The sequence below is a fragment of the Amblyomma maculatum genome, chromosome 1, assembly GCF_055883805.1.
Source record: "Amblyomma maculatum isolate TAMU_Amacu chromosome 1, ASM5588380v1, whole genome shotgun sequence".
NCBI classification, from domain to species: domain Eukaryota; kingdom Metazoa; phylum Arthropoda; class Arachnida; order Ixodida; family Ixodidae; genus Amblyomma; species Amblyomma maculatum.
Genome location: NC_139344.1, coordinates 374,432,793 through 374,446,712, shown reverse-complemented (window position 1 = coordinate 374,446,712; position 13,920 = coordinate 374,432,793).

Below are 13,920 nucleotides of genomic sequence, written 5' to 3'. Positions count from 1 at the left end.
TACGCTTATTGGCGCGGGATTAAAAATGCAAACGTGTATTTCTACTCCAAACCGATTTTCTTCGGCATAATGTTTGTCAGGATTAGGATCGAATGCAAAGAATTGATTTACGAGCATTCTGAGCAATAAAATGAAGTTAAGCTTGCTTCTGAAATGCAATTTTGTATGTTACAAATGTCAGAGTGGGAAATTAAATTGCCCAATGAAAGCATTAGAGTAAATATCTCACAGTTCATAGCTGTAAGGCGGTAATGTCAAAAAAGTTTACAGAATATAGGCATTAATATTCCCCCTTTTAATAATAATAATAATTGGTTCACAGGAAGGGAAAGGCGCAGTATCTGTCACACTTATTCTGTGGACACCTGAACCGCGCCGTAAGGGAAGGAATGAAGGTGGGAAGTGAAGCGGAAAGAGAGAAATGAGAGCCATAGTGGAGGGCTCCGGAGTAATTTTGACCACCTGGGGTGGTCGAAATTACTCCGTAGCCTTCCACTACGGCTCCCATTTCTCTCTTTCCACTTTCACTAGTTTTCGTGCAAGCGCCATGCTCTTCAGATAAAGTATTGCAAAGTTATACCCTGTTGCACGCAGTAAAGAATAGCGTTTTCTCTATCCTTCTTTTCTTCGATCTTGTTCGGTACGTGTGGCTCAATGCTAAAGGTGCCTGCTTTACTCAACGGTGGTGGTAGTGGTGGTGGTAGTGGTTATTTATTGTATATACAAAAGGAAAGAAAAGATGTTTGCAGCGCCGGTATCTGTTATCTGAAGCACCTGAACTGGGCGGCGGAAATAAAGGGATAGCGAGGAAAAGGTAGAGGAAATCAAAGAGGTGACCGATAGGGAGAAAGAAAAGAGGCTAGGGCGCTCGCGCTCTCTTCTTGATAGTTGTGTGAAAACTTTTCTCTTGAAGCAAGAATAGCTTCTGTCATTGATAATCGAAATCGCCTCGATAAATTTACTAACTCAGAAACGTGGTACTTGAAAGCTTGGTAGTTTTTTTAGCTCATCAAAGAGGTAAACAAAAGAATAAATTTTAATGAAGAAACAAAATGCTTCTAGCTTGAATGTTGGTCGCCATGGTCGTCTTTATTATAATCATGGGCGTTTTTAGTAGTGGTGCCTGTATACGTGAGCGGTGCGGGAAAATCAATTTGTATATGAATGTAGTCACTAAATATACTGATACAAAAAATATGTCCAGTGTTAAGTTTAAAGGGACGTGGTGAAAACTGTAGGTTAATATATTGTTTGGAAGTCCTGGTTTGATTACGAAACATGGTAGTTTAAAAGCAAACGTTAGGCTGAGAAGGTATCCCAACATACTGGTGAAACCAGTGAGTATCGAGGAAACTAAAATCTCCTAAAATGTAAATGTACGTATAGTAGGACGAAATTGGGTGGCATTTGAAATGCTAAGTCCTAATTTTATAAGAATCTATACCGGTTAGGATTAAGTGGACGGCAACAAACGCCTGTTCAAAGGTTGGCACTCAGAATAGCACTCAGGAACACACCTGCTAAAAAAATGTGGAACAAGACGCAAAATAGCGTTAACTGCCCAGCGTCGTCGCCGTCGTCGTCGGCTGTTTGTGTGAATTATCGATGTGGGTCGAAACACCGGCTGTAATGAAGCACTTGCTATATCGAAACACCGACTCCAATAAAAATCAGTCAACGTGGCGGGCTTGGTTAGCATCTGACCAGCTGAATGATCAGTTGGCCTTGGTGACCCTGGCCCAGGACACTCTTGACGCTTAGTAATGCGTTGAATAAATTTGTTTCCTCCTCCTCCTTCTAAAAATCAGAAAGAAACACCGGCTATGACAACTTAGTAATGGCCTTTCACTGTCAGATCAGTGTGACTGGATGACAGTGATGGTAGTGGCTTGGTGAATTTGCAAGTAGCGGCAGTGGTAGTAGTGGTGGTACTTCACGTGCTGTATAGGATACAGAATGACCGAACTAACAAGGCAAATGCAGAGACGAATGTTATCGAATTTTCTCTGTGCTCCCTAACATTTCGTTGTTGAAACTGTTTCGCCTTGTTTATTTCTATGCCGCACTATAGCTGCCTGTCAAATCAATGTTTTTAACCTGCAAAGCATCTGAATCTCCTGTTTAAAAAAGTGCCTTGTACTTTAAGCAAGCGTTTCACTCAATTTGAATGTTTTACCGCTTGTTTAGTGTTATTCTTTACCTACGCTACCCAGTTTAGCTAGATGAAGATATAACTCTGCTTGCTTTGCTCACAAAACAGTATTAAATACCTTAAATTTATTTACCGCACATTTTATACGATACTGAGATTTTAAGCTGCTTTATTGAACTTACGCTAGTATAAGCAATAGTAACGATGCGCCTCATCCTCACTCAGTTCCATAGTTAGAATTTAATTTTTTGCGTAATTCAGCTCGCCATTCTGACTATTTACATGTGCTATTTGGTACTGGATTCTTAAGTGGCAGCACTACCACAATGACGGGACACGGGTCGAAGTAAGATGTTACGGTGCTCTGAGTTGTATGGCAGTGGGAAGAGTGTTAGAATATGTGCAAACATCAGGCGAAGTTCTCGTCAAAGGAAGCGAACCTGTGGAGTGCAGCAGCAGCTCGGCAGGATTTATTGCGTGCTTTCTCGACACAACACAAAGGCTCATGTGTCTGGGGCTCGTGCGCGAGCGTTCGCGAATACCTCCGCGTATCTTGCCTGAAGCTTGTCGAAGCGGAAGTCTGAGATCGTCTCTTGTTTATATCCGTTTCCAAGCGCTACTTGGCGTTTCTTCGCCCTGAATCATCGGGTTAGGTCCAACCTTCTGCGGTAATTTGAGTCCCCGCTTTCTTTCTTTCTTTCTTTCTTTCTTTCTTTCTTTCTTTCTTTCTTTCTTTCTTTCTTTCTTTCTTTCTTTCTTTCTTTCTTTCTTTCTTTCTTTCTTTCTTTCTTTCTTTGCCCTATGCGAAGCAGTCGGCCTTTCTACGTACGAACTTCATGCCTCTTTCGAGGAAGAAATGAAGCAATCAATAGCTTTGGGCGTACATCTGAATTCTATGGCTACGTCATAACCAGCAAAAAGAAAACAGTTCGTACTTTGACTGAATCGTTTACATCTCCGAACCCAGATGTAGCATGCACAGTAAAGGCGAATACATTTCGGCTGATATCTAATTCTCCCTTGGGAGAAAACATGCCGCCATACGAAGATTTGTCACCCACAAAATTAACTAACGTTCCTTAAACTTTTATTGATATTGTGCAAAAAAATGTTTAACGTTGTTTCATTCAGGAGTACCAAAGTAATCAGCACAAACCCGCTTCAGTGTCCTGTTGTCGGCAAAGTGTTAAAAAAAAAGTGTCACCGCACGTAATCATGCAATAATAGGGTGCACAAGAGCACCGTATATAAGGAGACAAAAGAAGAAATACGGACTAAACAGCACATCAAAGGGCACAGGCGATATAAAAACTATAAAAGCGCAAAATGGAACTCTGTCAAAAAGGGCCGTTCCACCGATAGGTTAACGTCGCAAACACATTATCCGTAGAACCTGCTATCTAAACTAGACGTCCCCTCCTAGACTAATGAATAAAGTAGCACGTGCTTATTATCAATTAAGGGTCAATGCCTTTCCCGATAAAGCGATACAGTTCCTTGTTTCATTTCGTGGCCAAATATATTTTTGATTTTGCCTCCCTTATGCTCTCCTCTCGAGTGACTGATATGGGAGCGTAAGGCTGGCGGTTTTCCAACAATGAAACAAAGTGATACAGTGCCCATCGTATCGCGAATTCTGTTAATTCTTGACACTTTGTGTGGACTACCGAATGAGGAAAGCAAAAATGTGGACCAATACGGTTTTATCAGGTGACAGTAATGTTTCGCGCTAGAATATATGACGTGCATAGGCAAATATTCAACGTCTAGGCTTTATGCGGTTCGACTGTGATTTATGGCTGTGTCGAAACGCTTATAACAAAAATAATAGTAATGAAGGCTGGCCTCGATAAAGGTACCGTCCTCCGGTGAAAATACCGCACGAGACGTTAACGTCTGTTAAACCACCATTGTCAGTGATTGTTTTTCTTATACATTGTATATAATTGTCTTCCAGCGATACAAAATATTGCAGTACTAATTATTGCAGGATTACACTAAATAATTAAACTGAGCATCTATTGAGCAAGGTTGGCTCACCAGTTTACTGCAGCGGTTCGCAAAAATTGTATTTTCCGAGCGAAACAGAATCCTTCCTACTTTAGTCACTACTTTGCACTTGTTTTGCAAGAAGTGTATCTGAAGAAGTTCGACTAAGGAGCGATCAATCACTATCTCAATCAGATAACTATGGCTTCACCATGTATATTAATACTTTGGTTTCATGCTACTCGCATTGTGCCAACTACCTTTAGAACATTTCTGCTCCTCACTTCACAAATGGGACCCATTCTTATCAACCGGGTAGGGCTTCTAAACACGGACTCACTGATAATATCGCCGCATGTCTTTTCGCAGTTCTTACTGAGTATACCACTCATTCGGACACCTGGGAAAAGGGATAGGTGGGAAAATCATTGATGGGCGTAAACCGAAGCTGGCTACCATTATAAGAGCGGTTCGAAGAGAAACGCCAGAAGTGAGAAAGGAGTTAGGAGAGGCAGCAGTACTTCTTTCGTTCTTTTTCTGGCCGTCATACAAATTTTCTAACTCAGAAGAAATTGCAGGATGCTCGATGCGATTTCGAGATTTTGGGCTATACCACTTTCATCATTGCTTGTTGCCTGAGTAAAAAAAAAAAAAATATTCTCACTCCCAAGCGTGATATTCTTTCTTTTTTTTTTTTTCAGTTCAGTTCAGTTCAGGCGTTCAGTCGTGTCCGACTCTTCGTGACCCTATGGACCATGTCACGCCACGCTTTCCGGTCTCTCACTATCTTCTTAACATCACATAGCTTCATCTGCAATGCCTCGAGAATGCCATCTAACCATCGCGTTCGCTGCCTACCCCTCCTCCGGCGACCCTCAACCTTTCCCAACATCAAATCTTTCTCCAGCGACTCCTCTCTTCTCATCAGATGACCAAAGTAGCTGAGCTTTAACTTTAGAATTTGACCCTCCAATGAGCAGTCAGGGTTTATGGTCGACAATATCGACTGATTTGATCTTCTGGCAGTCCAAGGAACTCTTAAGAGTCTTCGCCAGCACCACAATTCAAACGCGTCAATTCTTCGGCGGTCAGCTTTTTTCACAGTCCAACTCTCGCATCCATACATCATCTGCATCTTTTTTTTTTTTACGCTAAACGAAATGTTGTAGGGATAAGTATCAGCGATAAACAGATTTTGAAACGACGTTTCGGGACCGGATTCTTGCTTACAATCAAAAGACCATGTGGGAAAGTAATTTTGGACATCGTTAACTTACGTTCGCCGACTGTGAAGACTTTGAATTTCTATTTCTTCCTTGTGTGTGTTTCTTTTTTTTTTTTTTATGTGGTCAGCGACTGCAGTTTCTCGCTCGATGTTTTGTTCCAGTAGGTATCTGGTAGTGAAGAAATATGAAACAGTATTTTGCAAATTCATTCCGGAAATCGCGTAAATCGCAACCCTGGCTGTTTCAGACGGCCGTTATGCTAATCTGCTTCATCGTCTTCTCGCGTGATCCATTGTTCAGTGATGACTTCAGATAAGATGACTGCACCGCGGAGAGGAGGTGGAGAAGATCGTTTACAAATCAACGAAACGCCATATCGACGCCATCGTGGGGATTAAGATAGAGTACCTAACGCAGCCGAAATTCGCGCACTTATAGGAAACCCCTGCGCCGTGAGACCAAATGTTGCCGCGAGAGAAGAGTGCAGTGTTTTGTATGCTACAGAGCTGACGTTGACTGCTTTACCTAAGGCTGAATTTCTGTTCTTTAACAAAAGCTTCAGCATCTCAAAATTTTGGAACCACTTTTGATCTTCCATCGTCGTCACTTACAATTTTGGCTCGCTAAAGTCAGCTCTGCGCAGTCAGTGCGCAATACATTGTCGTTACGGCTTTTCGTACATAACACCAATCTGTTTCGTTTTCATTCTGTACGTTCTTTTTCTTTATTGCTGTATTATCGCGTTTCCCGCCCTCCTCTCAAGTGCAGGTCCCTAGGAATTTGCAAAAGGGAGAAATTTAAAGAATCACATATACCTAGAAAACACCTAGTGTAACTGCACGAGAAATACATTTAAACACCAACTGCTCACATTCTTAAAGTCACACACAAAAAGAGTGAAAATTCCATTACACGCAAATAAGAAACCACCCTATAGAGCGCGGTTTTAGAAAAAATCCACCGTAACACATTGCCATTTTCGTGTAATAATCCTTAAATTCATTGAATTTCTCACCGACAGCTGCCGCTGTAGCAGTGCTGAAAAGACACTTGTCAGTAGCAGGAAATATAATTACGATAGCAGAAAAAGGTGTATCTTTATTAAAAACTGTCCGTTTTTTTTTTCTTTTTAACATTTTTGGGAAGACCACATCGTGCATCTTTTATTTTTTCATTATTGTTGAATCACCTCGTATTCTGCAGCGCCTGTTTTCTTCTGGATAGCATGACAGCCTTATCCTTCCACAAACGCGACCGTGCACGTTGCGTGCGCTACATGTCACCATGCACTCGTCCCGTGGGCATGAGCTGACAGAGACAAGACTTATTTCTTCAGTGTTTGTCATCCAGCTGACCTCAGCCCAGAACTGTTGTACCAGTGAGCTTTGGAGTGACGACGCAAAAATCGCGCCGCGAAAAACTTTAGCAATGCTATCCCTAGAATGCATTTCTTCACGAGTGTACAAATTAGAGAACGCCGACTCGTGATTAGTCTATGCATCAACTCTCTCGATTGGGCAGTGCGTGGGCGCCAGTATATCGCTGATCTTGCTCATGCGGATGCCTACCACTTGTGACGCAGGCAGCAGCTCTAGAGCCCTCCGTGCGCTGCATGGTTGTAGTCGAGCACGGGCACGTGTCAGGGATTCGCGCGGTAACGATGATCATCAGCGCGTGACGAAAGACGTGAAGGTGCGCAGCAGCGAGACAGGCAGATATGGGTCCTCCTTCCCTTGACACCGCGCTAGAGCAACACGCTCAGATGCACGCGCCGTCGCTTCGGAATGACGCAAAATCGGATGAAAAGTCGACGTGCTTGGATGCGTCCCATCCAGGGAGCAATCACCGACACCCTAGCTCGCACGCTGTCCCATAAACTGCTCGCTTGCTCGACGTTGTTGCGTCATGAAGAGAACAGACGTCGCTTGCTATGTGCCTCCTGGTGTTAGCGTGCCGCAAGAGCATGTCATGCCGGCTGCAGTGTGTTGTTCTGTGGGGTGAAGAACCGGAGACGAAAGCCTTGACACGAACATTTAGGCAATGCTATTAGGCTGGGCTTCGATAATAATTTGCAGGAGGAAGTGAAGCCAAGCGATTGCCCAACTTAACGCTTTTTAATACTGAAAAACATGATTATGTGTCTGCGGGGTAGCAAGCGACACAAATATGAGTAAGACTGAGATTTAGGCGAGTCTGTACGCATTCATTGTAGGGTAACAGCGCAACAAAGGTTTTATAAGTGAATGCATACACACTCGCCCAAATCCAAGCTTTACTCAAAGTGCACGATGTCTAGTATACTGGGCTCATACTCAGAGCTTCTCTTGCATGTATGTGCGGCCTTTGATGCGCTTTTCTGAGGAGTGCCACCTTAGACGGCTCCAAACCGGGTGTTTTCTAAAGCCCACCGTACTAAAACACGTGGACCCGACAATCACGGGTAGGTGCAAATTCTGTGGGCAGTATGCTGACCGCTAGCCTGGCAGGTCCACATGGTGTGGACCTGCCAGCAAAATACAAAAATAAAAGTTATAAAACAGCCCACTAAGGAGGGCTGGGAGGCGACCCTGTCCAGCTCGGACCTGGAGGCCCAGCGTGCCCTGGTCGAGAGAGCTCGGGCAGCAGCGGAGGCCAATGGCGTCCCGGAATAGGGTCTGCCACTCAGCTCCACAACCATACGCACCTCCCTTCCCAAATAATTTCATCGTCAATAAATGTTTTACCCTCTTCCTCCTTTTCCTTTAAAATGAATACTCACTAACTCAGCCAAATCTCGTTTTAAATGAATGTCATTTCTAGCACACTGGGCTCGCACCCGTGTGCTGTGCGATGTCAGAGCACGTTAAAGAACCCCAGGTGGTCGAAATTTCCGGAGTCCTTGACTACGACGTCTCTCATAGCCTGAGTCGCTTTGGGACGTTAAACCCCACAAACCAAACCAATCTAACAACAGGGCCTGTTTTGTACATGTCCCGTCTTTTTTGAGCTGTTAATTCCTTTACAGCCCCGCCGGGGTGGCGCAGTGGTTAAGGCGCTCGACTACTGTGCCCAGGGATGCGGGATCGAATCCCGGCCTCGGCGGCCGCTTTTCGATGGAGGCGAAAAGCAAGGCGCCCGTGTGCTGTGCGATGTCAGTGCACGTTAAAGAACCCCAGGTGGTCGAAATTTCCGGAGTCCTCCACTACGGCGTCTCTCATAGCCTGAGTCGCTTTGGGACGTTAACGCCCACAAACCAAACCAAACCAAAACTTTATTGCGCTCTTTGAAATGACTGCATTTTTCACTCTTTAACAGCAACGGCTAACGACGCCGACCTTGTAAAGAACTGGGCTATTGTGCCATAGCGCGTTGCTTTCGCCATCCGTTTCTTCGCATTGTCTTCATTAAAGCGGGTAAGAATACATGTCTACACTGTTTCACTTAGTTGCCGCGTTGTAATTCTAAGCAGACAACGAAGCAGTGTGCTGGAATTGCGCATAGTCCAGTGTGCGCAATAAGCAAGAGACGCGTGCCAGACGTCTCGCGACAAATTACATAGATGGGTGCTTGGAAATCATGCCAACAAAAAGAGTCTTCCTTATCAAGCAATGCCCCGGTCTCGTTACATGTGGGCTACTCTTCTGGTCCCGTTCCGAAGACAAAAAGAAGTTGAAATTGTGCCCCCCCCCCCCCCCTTCTCTGTATAAGGACGAAAAAAAAAAAAACGATTGATAGAACGGGCAATAAACATCTGATTCAATAGACAACGCACACTAGTCAATATTAATTATTTATTCAAGTGCAATTGGCCTTTCATGAAAATGGCATGTCAACTACATTTTCTCGAATCTCGGGCTTGGTGTACGCACCTCGCTGTTTTACCCCGAGGCGTGTCTGCGAAGGACTCTGCAGTCACGTTTCTTGCGTGTTCAAGCCAGTGCGCATGTCAGCGCTGCTGGCAATGCAAGGAATTATAGAAGGAAGGATTGTTTGCCTTACATTGCGCTGCATTTTCTGATCCTTTGTAACTGCGCAAGTGCGTGATTGTACCTAGCTAGGGCGCACGTAAACGCGTAAAATATACTGATGGATTCTACGGAAAAATACACCTCAGGTTTGCGCTACGTTTGATTCTAGGAAAAGCAACCTAATTTAGTGATTTCTACTCGTTTGCCTGCCCCCATAACGTCTCACAGTGAATACGGTGCAGGCATTCCTTACCGGTAAGTTAACACTTGCTTATATTTGTTGTATTTTATCTGACATCGTGACCCTGTTTACGCGTCGCGGTACAGGTCGCACTTTAACCGCATTTAATCTTCTCTGAAATGAAAGCGTTTCCCTGCGGTAAGCACAGACTCTTTCGCTTCTCGTCTCGACACTTGGGCTCAGTTGTTGCCACGCCGATAGGCAGCTGATTTGGAGTTCGTGAGGTCGATACCTGCTGCCCCGATTTGATGAAGGTGGAATGCGGAACACGGTTTATTTATTTATTTATTTATTTATTTATTTATTTATTTATTTATTTATTTATTTATTTATTTATTTATTTATTTATTTATTTATTTATTTATTTATTTATTTATTTATTTATTTATTTATTTATTTATTTATTTATTTATTTATTTATTTATTTACTTTACCCTCAGGGCCAGAGAGAATTACAAACATAAGTGGGGATACATTAGTGTGCAATATATACAGCAATGTCAAAGAGGGAAAGTAGAACTATAGCCGCAAATAAAGAAGACAATACGTTCAGAATGCAGTGGAATACATTAAAACACATTTTTAGGGAGTAAAAGGCAAATATTCACGTAGTTACCAGCATAAAAACATTCAAACGAAAACAATAGCGCTACGAAATACGCTATAATCTGCACATACAAACGTTGTTATGGGACCGGTGATTCCAGCTGACACAAGTTCTTGGTATGAATAAGTCAATAAAACATTATGTCTGACAAGATGTAACCCTAAAGTTATAGATAAGATAAATATTTTATTTCCATTGCCTAGCTAAAATATCCTATGAGTCACAATAACCTCATAGATTTCTCATACTGAACTCGTACTAAACTCATACAAATCTCATACATTCTCATAGGCTGAATGATACTTGTATGAGATGATATGAAATTTATACGGGTTTTGTATAAGTTCAGTATGAGAAATCTGTATGAGGTTATTGTGACTCATATTGTTTTTTCGCTACGTGGAGACAAGGTAAAAAGCCGCGTGTCACGCTGGACATGCCGATATGCAAGATGGTCTTGTTAGTAATCTGTCTTTCAGTGGAAGATTCAGATATCAATAATCACCTCAAATCAAGTGGACATGGCCAGAGCATGTAACGCGAAAGGAAGGTAATAAAAAGTTCAAGGCTACGCTTGTTTGCTTAAGGGCAGAAATGGCGAAATCCAGTTTACAAGACTGTTTTCACTAATTACGTCGTCATTTGCATCCCTACTATCATCCCTATATACATTAACATCATCATCATCATAACTTGCGCTACTATGCATAGCATGTGCATAACAGTTGCATAAATGTTACACAGCTGCATAACTGCCTAATCATCATTATCAACTGAATGCACCGTCGCTGTCGTCGTTACCACCATTATTATCATTATCACTAAATGCAGCTTTATCATCGCTACTATCCTCATTATTACTAACTGTATCATCATTGTCACGCTAGACAAAGAGAATTACGATCGGTCTCTTACTAGCCCAGCTTCGAGCAGCGTTCTATGTACAAAACATTGTTTGAATGTAATAAATACTATGTTGAAAGAAAAAAAAAAAAGCAGCCCGGTGCGCAGTACTCATCAGTGCGCTCAGCTGGAAACTAAGGGATATATTGGTTCATTTCCCGGTTGAGACGGACTTTTTTTTCTTTAAATTTATTACGGCGGGTAATCCCAATGAACAGACATCAACGTCGTCATGAGCCTAGAAAGGCTTTCGCCTTAGAAATACGCAGAAAATTTTGGCTAAAATTTTAATATCGAACGAAACCGCGATTTCAAAGGTTTTTCTCTTCTGTCCCCCACCTTTGTGCAGTTAGCAGGAATGAGACGCAAATTTTTTAAAGTCATCTTTTATTGATTATCTGCGCAACTCCGGCGCTATGCTGCGGGATTTGGCACTGCCTCGGCAACACACTAGTATGCAGCTGTTGTGCAGTTGATATGCATAGCAAAGCGTTACTAGGCAGCGTTGCCATGCTGCTGTTGATCAGTAATAGCTGCTCCACAAAAAAGGCAAGATTTTGCTCGTGTGGAAGCCTTCAGGTAAGCGCATTCGCATTCAATTGCAAAGTTACCAGAACACGTAGAGGGGTCAGGTGGGCGTATGAATAAATTTGTAAATTTACGGTGGCCGCCGATTAAGGAAGACAGAGTTAATCGGAGGTCAGTGCGAGAACACTTTGTATTGCAGTAAATGCAGTTAGACTGGTGATTATGCGCACTCCGCCAAGGCGTTTCTCACAACTGGTGTCAAGCTTCAGGATGTTGATTTAAGCAATGACGCAGCACTCAGTGTTGCTGAAGATGAGGACAACAAGGAGAGATACTGCTAGTAAAAACAGGAAAGTGGTGTTAGCTTATACTTGGCAGAGGAGACTAAATTGTGTGGACTACCAGAGGGCTTCCAGGATCTTCATAAACCGCACGGTATACCATAGGATTGGATACCGCACCAATTTTCCCCCTGAGGTTGGCGCAAAACATACAAAATAAGAAGAGGAGCTTGAAAACGAAGAAGAAGAGATTGACAAGGCGGAACTACCGTAGGCTCCGTAGGGCACAACAACAACAGCTCCGTTCTGCTGGATGTCCACCAAGCTGACACTGTCCATGGCCGAGATAGACCTGCCCAGCTACCTGCCCAGGCGTTCGCGAAGTTCTCGTCTCTGCAGACGCGCCCTGGCTGCTGGGTTCGGCTTCTCCATCGGCGCCGCCTTCCTTCTGCTCATAGGTGCGCCCCCCGAAAGCTGCCACAAAGCACACGAAAGGGACTGGGACCGGTACGAATGGGCCGGCGCTCTTCCTTGGGATCTAACCAAATCTCATCGTCCGCCGTGCCGGACTGCCCGTATCGCCCGTGGCAGGCAAGCGACGCCACTCGGGCTAGTCGCAAAAGGTGAAGAGAACTGGAATGGAATGTAATCAGAATATTATCAGCTAGTTCCCTGACACAGATAACTGTAGTAAAAATGACTGAAACGCAGCTGTAGGAGAAGGAGTGGTGTTGTGTATATGTAACCAAGGCCAGTTTGCCACCAGTTGATCAGTTTTGGTTCATGAAACGGTCCCGACACGCGGAGGTGAGGTAGAGATAACGGGGATTCCTCACCGCATATGACCCGGATTATGACTGCTCTCTTTATGCTACCTTAAAAGTCTTGCATGAGACACAGGTGGACAGGCGAGGAAAAGTGCGGTAAGCCTTTATTGGACAATCGCAAGTTTTCTGGATCGTGAGCGCATCCGGGACAAAGTTGGAGATTCGCGAAGAGAACGCTGAAGCCAAGGAAGACTGTTGCCTTTCGCTAACTACCACCACTAATTTTTTTATTAACTTAGATCAGAGGTTGAATGTTTGAGAGTTGTTAGATTCGGGTTCGAGGGAAAAAAAATCTTGTGCTGAAGCACAGGGACACATGCGTGTCCATCCACATGCAGGAATGCCAGCTGTATGAATAGCGAGGCAATGGAGAAATTTTTATGCGAATCCACACTCCCCTAGTTTTACTCCGTGATTGCATACCTTAGCATATGCATTTGATGCTATCACAGCTTTTATAGTAAAACATCTAAGTGTAAGGGCTGCGCGCGATATCTCAAGCCTCAATAATGGTAAGTCGGAAAGTAGGCTTGACGTTTTTTTCTTTTTAATTTCTGTAAAAGAATAAATAAGCGTTTCCTTTTGCCCAAATTCAAGCTTTGTCATATGATCCTTACGCCTATAATACTATCGTGCATGGTTATAAACAATCTTCTCCATTTACCTAGTCAATTTGTATCGCCTGCCCTGTAAACTGACATGTACTAGTGATAGCAGGGCATGAGGTCGTTTCCGTTGACGGTGAAATTGTTATAATCAGAGTAGAATACAAAGAGAATCAAGCAGTTTTGCTATATCAGTCTGTGCAATTTCCAATTTCCAATTTCCTGGTTTCTTTCACGCAGGCTTCATTGCCAGCCTGGACATCTTCATGCCCAGCAACGGCATCTACCGGAACGTCAGCCACACCAACATGGGCATCCTCAAGGCCCTGTTCACGACTGCGTTGAACAACATCGCCGCGCGCTACGGAGGCACCACCGACCAAAGCGAGGCCTCCGGCACCAACGCCTCCGAAGAGCAGCAGGGCCTCCGTGCCCTCGTCAACGACACGTCACCGCTGCTCATATGGAACCGATCTCTCTCCTTCCATGCGGAGCTTCGCCACCAGCACCACATGCCAGTAGAAGACTATCTATTGGCGCATCCTCCTGACGCTGTTACCGGCAATGGCACTAGTCTCGAGACGACAGTCCCGGCATCGGTGGCCTCTGCACGG